Genomic DNA, 16,316 nt, shown 5'->3' with positions numbered 1-16,316 from the left:
CATCAATCACTTATCACCCCCTGTCACTGCTACCCATCAGATCAGACCCTTATCTGCCCCCTGCGGGCACCCAATCACCCGCCCACACCCTCAGATCGCCCTCAGACCCCCTTCCGATCACCTCCCCAGTGCATTGATTGCATCTATTCTCCCCTCTAATCACCCCCTGAGACACCCATCAATCACCTCCTGTCACCCCCTAGCACTCCTACCCATCAGATCAGGCCCTAATCAGCCCCCTGCGGGCTTCTGATCACCCGGCCAAACCCTCACCACCGCAGTGCCAGAATTTTTTTTTCTGATCACTGCAAAAAACACTGTACAATAACTGTGGCGCTGGAAAGATCCGTTTTGATTTTTTTTTTTAAATCAAAACTCAGTGACCACAGCTTTCTACTTCACAAGTACTCCCTTTTGCTAGGTAGGTGCTCTTTTTCCTAGGTAGTCTTAGAGGAATACCCCCTAAATTTAGCAGTCCACCATGCCAAAAAAGGGGTATTACGCTGAAGAGGCTGCCGAGATTCTGGCCCAGTGGGGCGAGTGCGATTGGGAAGCCTCATTCGACAAATCATCCGGGTCAGAATACAAACTGGTGAACAGCAGTGGCTCTCTGACCGATAGCAATGACGAGGTTGAGGTCCCGGCTAGAGCCAGGCGTACCACACCCAATGTCACTGGACCGCATGATCAGGCTCAAAGGCAGCAGAGTGGTGCTAGCGCTGATCCGAGTTTTCTTGGTGAGGCATGCACCAGTAGCGTAGCATCTCCTAGACCTAGCACCAGTACTACCGTAGACCCTGGTGAAGTGGCGAGCACCAGCATGGTAGTAGAAATTGGTTTGGTGGCACGTGCATTAAGACCAGAGTCGCAGCCACCAGCAAAACGGGCCTGTACTACCCATAGTCTCCCAAAGGTGCTGGCAAATCCCAATTGGCAATCCCCTGGTTCCGCCGCACCCGTACTGCCCCCTTTCACCGCCCAGCCTGGAGTCCAGGTGAAGATAGATAATCTAGGATTGGCCCTAGGCTTTTTTTCATCTGTTCTGCACTGTGGATCTCTACGACTTAATTGTGGCTGAGACCATCCGTTATGCCACACAATACACAACCGCCAATCCGAGAAGCTACCATGCCCAGCCTTTATGGTGGAAACCACTCCAAGTTTCCGAACGTAACATTTTTTGGGCCTTCTTCTTAACATGGGTCTAGTCAAAAAGAATGTATTGCGGTCTTATTGGTCTACGCACCCACCCAATACATCGCATGCCCATGTTCTCTGCTGCCATATCCAGGTGAACTCACCATACTCCTAACGGAGTAGCCGACGGGCACCTACTCTTGCCAAACTTTTGTCCCCAAGCATGTTTGAATCATCACAACATCCAAACACGTGGCTTTCCCTGACAGGTTCGTTTAGATGCAGTGTTTCTACATGTCGATACTGCCATGTGCACACAAAAACAAGATCCATTGTCTCTTCCGTTAGCGGCCGTAGTTTTCCAATCAAACAGTTTATCAATTGTGGAACCAAGGACGTGATTTATCTAATCACGTGTAGTGTATGTTCCATTCAGTATGTTGGATGTACTACTAGGCCGCTTAGGCAAAGGGTAGCGGAACACTACCTGGGACAAGGGTGGCTTACCACCAATGTCTCTAATGTTGCGAAACATTTCAGGGAGGTACATAGTGGGAATATGACTGGCTTCCAATTCCAGGGCATAGAGAGAGTGTTTCCATCCAAACGGGGTGGGGATCTTTACAGGTGTTTACTTAGGAGAGAAGCTATGTGGATATTTAAATTGGACACTAGAGCCCCTCGAGGCTTGAATGCTTGGTGGGACGTGAGTCTCACAACACAGTGACCTCATTTATCCCTCTATTGGCTTATGATGGTGTGTGTCCCCTTTATTTCTCTCTGTTTTCCAGTGTCTGCCTGTACTACTGCTTTACTCTTTTTATTGATCTCATTCATGAGAACAATTTTTTGACATTTTTTTACTCTGTTTTATCATGTACAATGACATACTTTGTCGTATTGTTTTAAATTTCATGCACCTTTTAGAACTGACCTGTATCCTGGCTCCGCCCTCCTGGGTGAGACCGCCCCCATGGAGGTGGGCGGGGGGTGGAGCTTTAGGTTGGGTGTGTATTAATGTGTCAAAGGTTTTCCATGTGAACTCAGCTATGATTAAGGACCAGTAGGTCCGAAACATGTCAGCTTGAGATGTGATGTTTTAATACTGGATACGTCCTAACAATAAAGAGGATTCGTGGTGAATTGGTGCGGACCTTCCTTCTGTTGGAGTGTCTCTGAGGTCTTGCTAACCTGGTCCAGCACAACTATCCACTGGTGGGGTAGAGCGGTGTTCCTTCTACTAACATGGATTACCTTGGGGTGTTGTCTTTCTAAAATGGGGTCACTTGTGGGGTTCCTATAGTGCCCTGGCATTTTAGGGGCCCTAAACAGTGAGGAGTAGTCTGGAAATCAAATGCCTCAAAATGACCTGTGAAATCCTAAAGGTACTCATAGGACTTTGGGCCCCTTAGCGCACCTAGGCTGCAAAAAAGTGTGACACATGTGGTATCGCCGTACTCAGGAGAAGTAGTATAATGTGTTTTAGGGTGTATTTTTACACATACCCATGCTGGGTGGGAGAAATCTCTCTGTAAATGGACAATTGTGTGTAAAAAAAAATAAAAAAATTCTCATTTACAGAGATACTTCTCCCACCCAGCATGGGTATGTGTAAAAATACACCCCAAAACATATTATACTATTTCTCCCGAGTACGGCGATACCACGTGTGACACTTTTGTAGCCTAGGTGCGCTAAGGGGCCCAAAGTCCTATGAGCACCTTTAGGCTTTACAGGGGTGCTTACAATTTAGCACCCCCTAAATGCCGGGACAGTAAACACAGCCCACAAATGACCCCATTTTGGAAAGTAGACACCCCAAAGTATTCAGAGAGGTGCATGGTGAGTCCGTGGCAGATTTCATTTTTTTTGTCACAAGTTAGCAGAAATGGAAACTTTTTTTGTTTGTCACAAAGTGTCATTTTCCGCTAACTTGTGACAAAAAATAAAATCTTCTATGAACTCACCATGCCTCTCAGTGAATACTTTGGGATGTCTTCTTTCCAAAATGGGGTCATTTGGGGGGCATTTATACTATCCTGGAATTCTAGCACCTCATTAAACATAACAGGTGCTCAGAAAAGTCAGAGATGCTTTAAACTGAGGAAATTAAATTTTTGCACCATAGCTTGTAAACGCTATAACTTTTACCCATACAAAAAAAAAAAATCCAATAAGTGTCTATTTATTGATCAAAGACATGTAGCACAATACATTTAGACAAAAAAGTGTATATAGAAATTTTACTTTGTTCGAAAAATGTCAGCACAGACAGTCTTTTTTGATGAATATAATAAAAACTAAAAATCACAGCAGCAATCAAATAGCACCAAAAGAAAGCTGTATTAGTGACAAGAAAAGGAGGTAAAATTTATTTAGATAGTAGGTTGTATGACCGAGCAATAAACCGTTAAAGCTGCAGTGGTCTGAATGGAAAAAAAGTGTCTGGTCCTTAACCAATTAGGGACCAACGCAGTACAAATCTACGTCGGGTGGGTGGCACTGCGGTTCTGACCGGACATAAACTCTAGGTCCCATTCACCGCACGTCCCCGCCCGTTCCCGATGCTCTCGCTGCTTTCTACCCGCCGCAATGTGCTGCCCTGCCGTCTCTATGACGGCAGAGCACTGTGAGCCGGGAAGGAGCCGTTTTCATTGGCTCTTGGCCCTGTCATTCCTGTAAGCCGTTCCCATTGGCTTACATTGAGTGACAGGGTCAGGAGCCAATGAAAGCGGCTCCTGACCGGTGCACAGTGCTCTGCCGTCAGAGACAGCAGAGAGAGCAGCCTGCGGCGGGGGACAGGGCGGCGTGACCGGCGGGAGCGACGGATTATTGCGGCAATTTGTCGGTAAGCGGCGTTTTAGCGTACCAGCAGCCTCTGGTCCTTAAGGGGGCAGAGGCTGCTGGTACCGAAGTGGTTAAGGGATTTTAAGACTGCAGTCCTTAAGTGGTTAAGTATGATATTATTCATTTGCGGTGTTCTTGGGATGCCTCCAATTTATACTATATACTTCATTATGCTGTTGTATTGTGTATTCATTATAGAAGGTTCACATTATTGAGTCATGTCTCTGCAGCCTTCGGCAGGAGGAAACTGTGCCAGGAATATTTAATTTGAAAACACAACAATTTGGCTTTTGGAGAAAATCCACTTCCCTCCCTGAGCCGATGGGAATGTTTGCTGACATTTAACCTCCCAAGATGCTCTGCAACAAGTTCCGCTTCACTGAAAGCCAAACAGTGGATTTTATAGCTAATAAACAGAGTTCCATGCTGTATTCAAACAATATAAAAAGTGCCACACTATGGAGCAAATGCATGAGGGTGAGCAAATACAGGCATGAGAGTCAGCCATACTATCCCTGGAAAAAACCAAACACATATATAAGTAAATACATATTCTACTTACATAACATATGTATTGTAATGTCCACGTTTTGGTTTCAAAAATTTTTATATAGTAAATAAAAAGCTTTTAGCTTCCCTCTCCCTGGCAATGTACGAGAAAAGGGCCAGGCTGACTAATATAAGATTTATTACAGCACACACTTATGATTATATTGGAATGCTTGTAATGCAGGGCCAGGATGTAGACTGCATAGTAATCACAGAACAGTGAGTAAAAGCAATTTGATTTAATGCAGAAAGTATTACCAAACCTAAGGCTAATAGAGAAAAGGCTCCAGATGTTGGTGAATCTTTTAGAAGGGCAGAAGTTTGGGTGAACTGTCACTGGGGAACAAAAAGCGAAATCAAAAGGGATTGCGGTTTGTGTCTGGTAATCACAGGGAAGTCTATGAGCATTCTAGCAGGTCTACATAGAATCCTATATGTGGGATCACACTCAGACAGGGAAAAATGGCATAAGCATCTGCAGCACAAGGTATGCGCTCATACATTTGTAGACATTGTCCCAGTTCTTTGCAAATTGTTCCAGTTCAAATGTCCAATTTAAAACCTGGGGAGAACCACTAACTAGCAGTTGTAGTATTATATAGCAGCTTGGTCTGTGAGTTTTCCTTGATTTGACCTCAATTGGTTGCGGACCTCTGTTTTGTCCAACTATCTGCTGTGCTGCTGACCTATGCCTGTGTGTGAACCCACCTAGTTACCGAACCTTTGACTATCTCAAGCGGTCTTGTTGCCAACTCATTCTTGTCCAAGAATCTGCTTAGCCACCAGCCCTCTGCTTGTCCGAAACCAATTCTGTTGCTAAAACCTTGCTTGTCTGATTACTACACCATTCCTTCCCACATTCCTCCTCATCCTTGGCCTAAAGCATCGTGCTGGATAGCCACGTGCTCTAAATGTATCCATCATTGCTATGACGCGACACTGTGGGCTGGATGAGCTACCGCAGCCTCCGAGCGGAGATTGGCTGTGTGTAATAATGCGGGCCAGGGGGCGTGCCTCACGATCATGCTCTAGTAGTTTTGAGTGCTGATTGGCCGCTAGATACACTTGACCATTCTGCAGGAAGAGATAGCAGCGGTGATGGGGAACCTTGAAGTCGCTTGCTACATGAGCAGTTCTGTGGTAAATTTAATGTTGAAGTAACAGCCATTGTAAGCTTGAGTTCTCCATCAGATCCACTTGTGGCTCCGCCCACTTTTAAGGGGTATATTTAAGGTGGCGAGTTGTGTGTTGACTTGTGGCTATAAGCAGTTTGAGACAGCCTCTGTCACTGCTGCCTGCTTTTTTATGAAAAAAGAGCTTGACTATACTTTGGTGGTGCTGACCCATCTTCATTTATTGTCTGGTAGCTGGCACTCATGGGTGTTCCAGCATGTCTGAACTTTCTATGTGTGGGTTCACATTTGCTTTTACACATGACTTCCACACGACCAAGAAACTACCTCCTTTTGCTATACTACAAGCACACTAACACAGCTACAGTTACGTAACTACGGCCAACCTTTCAGATAGATGTATTTTGCAAAAATGAGCAGCAACTGCTGAACTGGAACTATGCTGACACCTAGTGGTCAGATTGAGATAATACTCCTGGCAAAAATAAAACAAGTATGCTGAAATAATACAGTACTGCTAAACAAACAAACAAACACACACAGAACATGTATATTGCGCTTTTCTCCTGGCGGACTCAAAGCGCCAGAGCTGCAGCCACTAGGACGCGCTCTATAGGCAGTAGCAGTGTTAGGGAGACTTGCCTAAGGTCTCCTACTGAATAGCTGCTGGCTTACTAAATAGGCAGAGCAGAGATTCGAACCCAGGTCTCCTGTGTCAGAGGCAGAGCCCTTAACCATTACACTATCCAGCCACCACCTGCTAAGACAAGACAAAGAACATTTATAGTGCGCGTTTCTCCTTGCGATTGGATAACGTAGCAAAATCTCGTATAGTATAAAACAGCCCTCAAAGAGCTTTAACAAGGAGGAGCAACAGTTAATGATTACCACAATTCAAAGCACACATAGAGGCGATCATTACCAGAACAGCATCAATGAAGAGCTAATGCAGCAGTTGAAGGATGACCCTTAGAGGCCTCTCAGGCCCCGGGAACCCAAGTGCAGTCACAGCCTCTGCATGCATTATTGCCAAGCTGCTGGGCTGAATCTAAGACCAGCCTGGCCTCTGTAATTTTGGGAGACACCTTGAGCCTGACGCACGAAAGGTCGGTAAATTTTACAGAATGGCAAGGGAGTAGCGAGCCTTACACTATTAGCATGGGTTGCTATGCTAATGTCTTATGCCACGGTAACGCACAGCGTTAATAGCAAAGCCAGATTAATACTTTTTCCACCCCTAGGCCAAGTATGCTGGGGGCCATTTCCATGTGCAGCAATGCTCCTCCCATTCCACATGCATATCATCAATGAACAGCTGCCTTTCTCTTTCATGTACAATTGCCTTGGGCATCAGCTTCCAATTTCGTGTGTTGCTCCCCTGTGGCAGCCTCTCTTTCATATATAGCAACCCTTATTTCATGTTCAGGTTCCCTCCCTTGGGCTGCAGCCGCCCAAGGCCCGGGCCTTTGCAGCCCTTCCAGAAATCCAGCATTGGCTAATAGTGTAACGGTCGCTGCTCCCCTGGCGTCATTACTGGTAAACTTCCTTGTGTTACTTGTGCACAGCAAATTTACCAGCCTTTCAAGCATCAGGCCCATTTCTGCTTAATTTCATTGTCAATGACACACACAGACAGAATAATTCTATTAAAAATGTTTTAATACCATTAGGAAAAGATATCACTGTACAAAACATGTTCAGACAATCTATACTTTGCAGTGAAAAATAACATAAAACATAACCTTAAATGATACCCAAAGAAGAACTACAGCAATGCACCTGTTCTCCTCTTGGACCCCTAAGTGAAAAAAAAATGCTCATCACAAAAAGGGAACCTTAATGGCCAAGTTTACGTATAATTTATTATAACGGCATTTCACAGAAATGCAGTGGCATAAAAAGTGCATTTAAAATTGCAAAAGCATAAAAATCAGTTCAGGCTGCAAGCTTTATATAGTATCAGCATCTGCACTGCCTACAAGCCTGCTGCTTGCTACAACTGCTCACCCACCCCTTATGTATTCCCTCAGTGGGATACTCACATGTCCCAACCAGGGATGACATCATGGGGGTAGCTACAATCTCCACTGAAGTTATGCCTCCCCAGTGACTTACAGACAATGGATAGGCCATCAGTTCATAGGGAGGTGGAGCTTTAGTATGGATCTCATTTGGCACCGCCCCATTAGTTTACACTTATTACAGAGGGTGGCTGGGGTTTTTTTGGAATGGGGGACGGGGAGAAAGGCTTAACTCGCTTTACACAATGGTCTTGGTGACTGATGACAGGTTGTAAGTTCAGGACTTTATAGTAACCAAAGAATTAGGTGGCACCAGGTGGAGAGAAAGGAATTTACGATCTGTGAGACCCTCATTAGTACTGTGGTCAGTCAGACCTAGGTTGCAATAGCACCATTGAGATATAAACAAATTTGCAAATATAAATAATGGATCCCCTCCTCCCAGGTAAGGAATACACCCGAGGCCTATAGGCTGAGGCAATCCAGATGATGGCAAGATAGCAGGCTGTGGCTGAAGTATAATCACTAGGCAGATGCGTGGTCGATAACAGTCCAGAGTCAGTGCAGGCAGAGTTTATGGAAGTCCTTTTACAAGCAGGGGTCAGTCCAGGCGGCTGTCAGGAGAATCCAAGTACTAGCTGAGTCCGCAACGGGTAATCCAATAGAGAAGCGTGGTCAGGTACAAGCAGAGGTCGGCAACGATAAGGCAATCTGAAAGAAGCTTAGTCAAAAGACAGACACAAGTCGGCAGCAAAACAGGCAACTTGGTGTGAGCGCAGTCTCCGCAACAATCCCAGCATAGGCTTTTACGGGCGATGACAGAGGGCGCTGACCATTTATTATACAAGTACGAACCAATCAGAAAGTAAAGGAATCCAGAGTAACCAATCAACAGAGTGTGTCAGCAGAGAGGCTGACACGCAATGCACACGTAGTTAATGTTTACAGCGGCGGAGCGCGTACTGAGAGCGCGTCCGCCACTTATCCAATGGGAGCTGAGCGACATGCGCTCCAGTGACGTCAGAGACAGGCCGAGACCCAGAGGCTTGCGCCTCAGCGTGAGTTTCGGCATTCCGCCGCCATGGGATCTTACACCTGCTACCTACAGTAAAATATAGTGGTGGTTCCATCATGCTGTGGGACTGTGTATCCAATGCTGGGACTGGGAATCTTGTCAAAGTTGATGGATGTATGGATTCCACTCATTATCAGCAGATTCTGGAGACCAATGTCCAGGAATCAGTGACAAAGCTGAAGCTGCACCGGGGCTGGATCTTTCAACAAGACAACGACCCTAAACACTGCTCAAAAACCACTAAGGCATTCATGCAGAAGAACAAGTACAACATTCTGGAATGGCCATCTCAGTCCCCAGACCTGAATATAATTGAAAATCTGTGGTGAGAGTTAAAAAGAGCTGTCCTTGCTCGGAAGCCATCAAACCTGGATGAACTAGAGATGTTCTGTAAAGAGGAATGGTCCAAAATACCTTCAACCAGAATCCAGACCCTTATTGGAACCTACAGGAAGCGTTTAGAGGCTGTAATTTCTGCAAAAGGAGGATCTACTAAATATTGATTTCATTTCATTTTTGTGGTGCCAAAATTTATGCACCTGCCTAATTTTGTTTAAACAATTATTGCGCACTTTCTGTAAATCCAATAAACTTCATTTCACTTCACAAATATCACTGTGTGTGTCTCCTATACGATATATTCAACTGACATTTTTTATCGTAACAACCAATGATTAATACAGGAAAATCATGACGATCAACAAGGTTGCCCAAACTTTCGCATCCCACTGTATATAGTGTTAGGCCTATTGTAGTTAAAGCAAAATAAAATGCCCCGTTGTCTTGTTAGCCAAGAGAATTACTGTATGCACATGAATAAAATATTATAATGTACAAGTGTTCCCTACTTAATGGCTAATGGAAAGCAGCTCCATAATTTGAGCTTTCAAGTAACTAGTAGGGATGCTCATTCGGATTCCGCGGAAATGCAATTTCCGAAATTCCGATCGGAAATTGCATTTTTGCAGCGGAATGCGGAAATCGGTAATGCAAGTGCGTTAGGCGAATTTCCGTCGTAAATCGCGGAAATTCCACCCGACTTTAACATCGATTTTCTCAAAAACTATAAGGTCTTTTTGAAAACTTTTTTTGTATCTTGTTCACAAGATTCAGTTTAATAACCCCTGCAAATTTGGTGTTTCTAGGACTAACGGGGGCTTTGCTATTACCCGCTAAAGTCGGCGGATTTTTACTGTAATGTAAAATGCAGAAAATCTGCATCTGTCTATTTTCTGCATTTACATTACAGTAAAAATCCGCTGACTAACGGTTAATAGCAAAGCCCCCGTACGTCCTAGAAACACCAAATTTTCAGGGTTTATTAAACAGAATTCTGAACAAGATGCAAAAAAAAGTTTTCAAAAAGACCTTATAGTTTTTGAGAACATTGATGTTAAAGTCGGGCAGAATTTCTGCGATTTCCGGCGGAAATTCCGCATTGGAATGAGGAAATTGGTAGCGGAAAGCGGAATCGGTATTTGGCAATGGCGGAATTACCGCGGAATCGGAAATTGGCATTTCCGACCATCCCTAGTAACTAGTCTTTTTCAGGCATATTCATAGATTTACACATATAGAAACATTTTGTGATGCTGCCAATGGAGAGGCAAAAGGGCACAGGTACCTGGCCTTGAACTATGCTTTAAAGAGACTCCGTAACAAAAATTACATCCTGTTTTTTATCATCCTACAAGTTCCAAAAGCTATTCTAATGTGTTCTGGCTTACTGCAGCTCGTTCTACTATCACCATCTCTGTAATAAATCAACTTATCTCTCTCGTCAGACTTGTCAGCCTGTGTCTGGAAGGCTGCCAAGTTCTTCAGTGTTGTGGTTCTGTGATGCATCTCCCCCCTCCAGGCCCCTCTCTGCTCACTGCCTGTGTATTATTTAGATTAGTGCAGCTTCTCTCTTCTCTCTTATCTTTTACAAGCTGGATAAATCCTCCTCTGAGCTGGCTGGGCTTTCACATACTGAGGAATTACATACAGGCAGAGCTGTCTGCACTCTGCAGGAAGAAACAGCCTGACACTTCAGTGGAAGATAGCTGCAGGGGGAAAGAAACACACAAATGATCTCTTGAGATTCAAAAGGAAGGGTGTATACAGCCTGCTTGTGTATGAATGTATTTTCTATGTGTGGACATACTGCACATCAACCTACTTCCTGTTTTGGTGGCCATTTTGTTTGTTTATAAATAAACTTTTTAAAACTGTTTTTAACCACTTTTAATGCGGCGAGGAGCGGCTAAATTGTGACAGAGGGTAATAGGAGATGTCCCCTAACGCACTGGTATGTTTACTTTTGTGCGATTTTAACAATACAGATTCTCTTTAATACAAAAAGGTACACATTAAAGTGAATGGGAACCGCATTTAAAAAAATGAGACAGATACTTACCCAAGGAGAGGGAAGGCTCTGGGTCCTATAGAGCCTTATGGCTTCTCTCCTGGTCCCCTCCAGCCAGTGCTGGCTCGCCCGGTAGCAGTATTTGACTAAATTAGTCAAATACTGCTTTATCCGGCCAAAGGAGGCTTCAGAAGTCTTCAGGGAGCCCAAGTGCTCCTGAAGGGCGGCCCTGTACTGCACCTGCGCAAGCACGTTCTCTTGCACACTCACGCCTGTGCAGTATGGAGCTGCATGTCTTCGTCAGGACACAGCTCCCGAAGACTTCCAAATACCCTTTCGGCGGGGGATTGAAACAGGGGGGAGCCAGCACAGGATAGAGAGCACCGAGAGAGGAGACAGAAGGCTCTATACGACCCAGAGCCTTCCCTCTCCTTAGGTAAGTATTTGCTTCATTTTTTTTTTTTAAATGCGGTTCCCATTCACTTTAAGAAACACTACAACACTTATTACGGTAGTTCTGCAGAGAAAGGGAAACAAATACTTTTCAGACTGTCCAGCTATCAAAGGGCGTATTATTAACACCAATAAAGCAGCTCACTACTACATGTCATTTTTGGTTTAAAAAAAAAATATGGAGAAAAGTAAAAAAAGGCAGCGCTGCAAAATGTGAGGCAGATCATCAGCTTAACTTAGAACGCAGAAAAAAAGGCTGAGACCAACATCTTGGGGCCTTTGCAGGACCCCTTTACCAATTCACCTGCTCACCTTCCATCACTGATCACAGTAACAGACTCTAGTATGGGCCAGGAAATAATAATGCCTGAATTCACCTTTATCAGGAGTCAGGACACATCTCAGAGTCACATTCACCATTTTCAATAAAAAACAAAAACATTACATTTTGGGGGGTTTATTAAAGAGGAACTGTAGTCAAAATAATAAATAAAATAGCTCATTGTAAAAACTATACTTTCCTTGATTTACTTTATGAAATGTATCAAAAGCAGCAACATCATTAGTACTGGCAGGTGATCTCTGCGGAATGTTTGTTTCATTAGAGTTCGAAAGCTAGTAGAAAAACATAAATGGTCTTCCAGAATGCTCGGGTGGGGGGCTTTTCAAGAATTCTGAATAATTAGGCTAATCCTCAGTGGGTGGGTTGGGGGCTACATAATGTAGCTATAGGAAGGTAGGTATAGGAAGGGTTTCTGATGCTGAAATCGGGATATTTAATGTAATGTAAAAGTGGATATCTTGAATAATTTACAGCATTTTACTATATGTCGTTACGGTTTCCCTTTAATAAAGAAAACAACGCTCCCAAGTGTCTACTTCCTGTTTTCAGCCCATGTCTACTTCCTGTTTTGAGCCTCGGCATGGGGTGAGGTTACATGACAAAACAAGGTAGAACATTTCTAACGTTGAAATCATCTGAATATGTAGCAGAAATAAAATATGTTGTTTATACTCAGAATGTCACCAGATGGGATAACAGGAAAAAAGTACACAATCAAACTTCTTATATAACCAGCAAACATAGCTACACTGCTGCGATTCGTACATGTGACGGCCCTATGGACTCTGTAGAGTGTGACTACAGTAATACTTCTAGCTAGAGCAGCAGATACAGTTTACATGAATGTGATGACCCCCATGGCATGACCCTCAGCACTTCTCTGTTCTACCATTGCTGAAGTCCGTGATATAAAGACTATATACGAAGCTAAACACAGCGCTAGCCTCTCTATGCAAAGTAACCTGGCCTACAAGATGTAATCAAATCTTCCAGGAAATGATGCCCCAACATGCTTGCCCGATCGATATAATGTAATTATCAATAGTATTGGATAGAAGATCGGTCGAGTCAGGTCAATGGCCGATAGCGTGCACTGTGGTTCAATAGATTTTAGCATGAAATATCTATTTGTGGTGGGATTCAATCCGTCTCTGATCAAATTCTGACCAGAGAGGAATCAATCTATAGGCTACACTGGGTTGCAATTTATTAGTGTATGGGTAGCTTTTAATTTAATTACTCATGAAATCCATTGTCTAATCTTTTAATGTTATTCTGTAATGCGTGGGTACCTGTAATGGATTGCGGAGATGCCGCCGCGCGGTCTGGCAGCGGGGCGGCTGTCTTCGCGTTCAGACCGGCGGTTTCCGCACAGCAGTATGCGTCTGGTTTGTCTGAGCCTTCTAGTGCACACAGATGGAGAGCTGCGCGCGCTGGGAGGCAGGACCTTTATGCCAGTAGGAGAGGGGATCAGCTGATCAGGTCGATCAGCTGATCCCAGCGCAGTTAGTGATTGGCTGAGTGGCGCTGGGCGGCGCTGAGGAACGCTGCACTATATATAGATCTCGCTGGTCAGTCTCAGGTTGTCTGTCGTTGCGAATACTTACGTGTGAGCACTCAGACCTCAGTCAGATCCCACAGTGTGTTAGAACCAGGTGGACCTGGGAATTCACACTTAGCCAGATTACCCTTATGTTATACTTTAGACCAGTTCCGGGGTGTTGAGACCAAGGACCTCACACCCAAGCTTAGGATTACTGTGTCATTGCTGTGTTATACTTTAGATTAGTTCCTGGGTGTCGAGACCACGGACCTCACACCTCAGACTAGGACTCTGCTCTATTTCTGTTATGACTATTTGCTTTGTCGACCTCTCTATTGCTTTCTGATTCGGTACCTCTGCATATCTGCCTACCTGTTGCCAGACCCTGCCTGTACCCGGTTACCGAATCAGCCTTCTGTCTCTGTACCTTATCTGCTCGTGTGTTGCCGACCTGGCTTGCCCGACTTTCCAGGCTGTCACTCACCCCTTGAGTGCTCAGTCTATCTGTACTAGCAGTGACAATTCCACCAAGTGTCAGTTGCAACTAGGACTCCTGCTCCTCAAAGAGTCCGGCCTGTTAGCAGCCAGTGGCCTCTTCCCCTGGCTGCAGTACAGTCTATATCTGATCTCCAGATATCCCTGGTTGCCAGGTTCTCACTATTCCCTCTCTCACGGAGATAGTCCCTGCACTTCCCAGGGCCACCTGCCCCTCAGGTAGTGTTGGGCGAACAGTGTTCGCCACTGTTCGGGTTCTGCAGAACATCACCCTGTTCGGGTGATGTTCGCGTTTGGCCGAACACCTGATGGTGTTCGGCCTTTTAAGTTCGGGTTCGCCCCGAACTACTAAATGGCCGCCGAACAGGGCCCCTGTTCGGCCGAACAGGGCCCTGTTCGGCCGAATACTGCCCCCCTATGGGGTCGCAGGCATAAGGGGGGAGCATGCCCCGATCGCGGGGGGGGGGGGGGGGGGGGGGGGGGGGCGGAAATTCCCCCCACCCCCTCCGCTAGCGCTCCCCCCTCTGCCCGCTTCCCCATACAAAAGTTTCAGGAAGTACCGGTCCGGTGGTAGTGGGTGGCTGGCAGTGGGCGGCACTGTGAAGTGAGTGACTGAGGAGGAGGAGTCCGAAGAGTGACGCGTTGAGGGAGGCCCGGGCAGCGGGCGGTTCAGCAGTAGTACCGCTGCTGAACCGCCCGCTGCCCGGCCTCCCTCAACGCGTCACTCTCCGGACTCCTCCTCCTCAGTCACTCACTTCACAGTGCAGCCCACTGCCAGCCACCCACTACCACCGGACCGGTACTTCCTGAAACTTTTGTATGGGGAAGCGGGCAGAGGGGGGAGCGCTAGCGGAGGGGGTGGGGGGAATTTCCGACCCCCCCCCCCCGCGATCGGGGCATGCTCCCCCCTTATGCCTGCGACCCCATAGGGCCCCCAAAAGCGGGATGTTCGGGGAGTTCGGGGTTCGGCCCGAACATGCCGAACATTGCGGCCATGTTCGGCGAACTTTCCCGAACCCGAACATCCAGGTGTTCGCCCAACACTACCCTCAGGTAGTTCTTGGCCGAGCTGCCTGTATCTCCCGCCTCACGGGAGATAGCCTACAGTTACACCAAACACTTACACTTTATTAGGTGTCCAGAGGTTAGTCATACTTGTATTATTGGTGATTCTGCAGATCATCCATAATCAAGTATACATCTGTATTATTGATGATTCTGCAGATCATCAATGATCAGATTCTCTCTGTGTGCTGACACCGATCGTTACAGTACCTCAGCAATAGTCTGACAGCTCTATAATAGTCTAAGCTCAGGTGTCAAACTCCAGTCCTCAAGGGCCAGATCCATGCCAGAGCTTAGGATAGAGTAAGAAATGGAGAAATGTGTTCTACTTGATGAACTTCACCTCCCTTGACTCAGTCCCATCAATTAATTTGAGTTGTGCCAAACATGTCTGAGGACCTCAGCCCTTGAGGACTGGAGTTCGACACCCCTATGTGCACATGCTGGATCAAGCTCAACCGAGGTGACCACTAAAGCCTAGTTCACACATCCAATTTCGATTGAAAAGTTACATTTTCAGTTCAGATTCACTTTAAAGTGGTCTGAAACTCTGACATAACATTCAATAAAAATGTGTTTTCCTACTTTTTATTACTCAAAGTTATCATATTTGCTTTTGTGCATAAGTAATATTGTCTGTTTACAAATTACAAGTTTCCAAAGTGTAGTTTGTCGTGCCCTAAAAGCTGTCATTGCATTTTATTCAAACTGATTTTTATTATATATTAACCTCTTCTAATGAGCTTTTCTGAACTGTGCGTGTGTCTTTAGCACAGAGAGCTTCACATAACTCTTTTTCACTTGTTACACTGTGTTTACACACATTGGCCTCGATTCAAACGGCACACTTTACCGACCACACAGCAAGATCTGTATTCATAAAGGCTTTTCCGCATGAAAAGCCGACATTCGCGAGCAAAGTGATAAATCACCGCCTTGCGCGGTGATTATCACAGCAAAAGTAACAAGTGGTCAATTCATAAAAATTAGAGGTAGCGGTATGCGGACGGGTATTACCGCTACCTCTGATGTGGCGAGAAGCGTGCGGAATCCGTTGCAGTGAATGGGACAGACCTCCCAAGCAGCTGCAGAGAGAACACCGCACGGAGGGATTCCGCCTGCTTCTCCGGCTTCCGCATGTCTCCCGACAGCCTAACGCCTGCCTACAGCGGAGTATCTCCGCACGCCTGTCACAACAGGCAACATTTTTATGAATTACCACCCTGAAGGCGGAAATACCGACAGCGGTGTTTCCCCGCTCGACTTTCCCCGCTCGCAGGCACTTTTATGAATCGAGTCAATTGTAAC

The 16,316-nt window shown here is 45.6% G+C and overlaps 1 protein-coding gene across 1 annotated transcript in view; it reads right to left on the bottom strand.

Annotated features, from left to right (window-relative positions):
• Positions 1-16,316, bottom strand: part of PDP1 (pyruvate dehydrogenase phosphatase catalytic subunit 1) — an 89,386-nt gene that overhangs the window by 70,187 nt on the left and 2,883 nt on the right. The window lies entirely within an intron of this gene.

This window comes from Hyperolius riggenbachi, chromosome 5 (genome assembly GCF_040937935.1).
Source record: "Hyperolius riggenbachi isolate aHypRig1 chromosome 5, aHypRig1.pri, whole genome shotgun sequence".
Classification (NCBI taxonomy): Eukaryota; Metazoa; Chordata; class Amphibia; order Anura; family Hyperoliidae; genus Hyperolius; species Hyperolius riggenbachi.
This window is presented reverse-complemented; position numbering and strand designations above follow the sequence as displayed.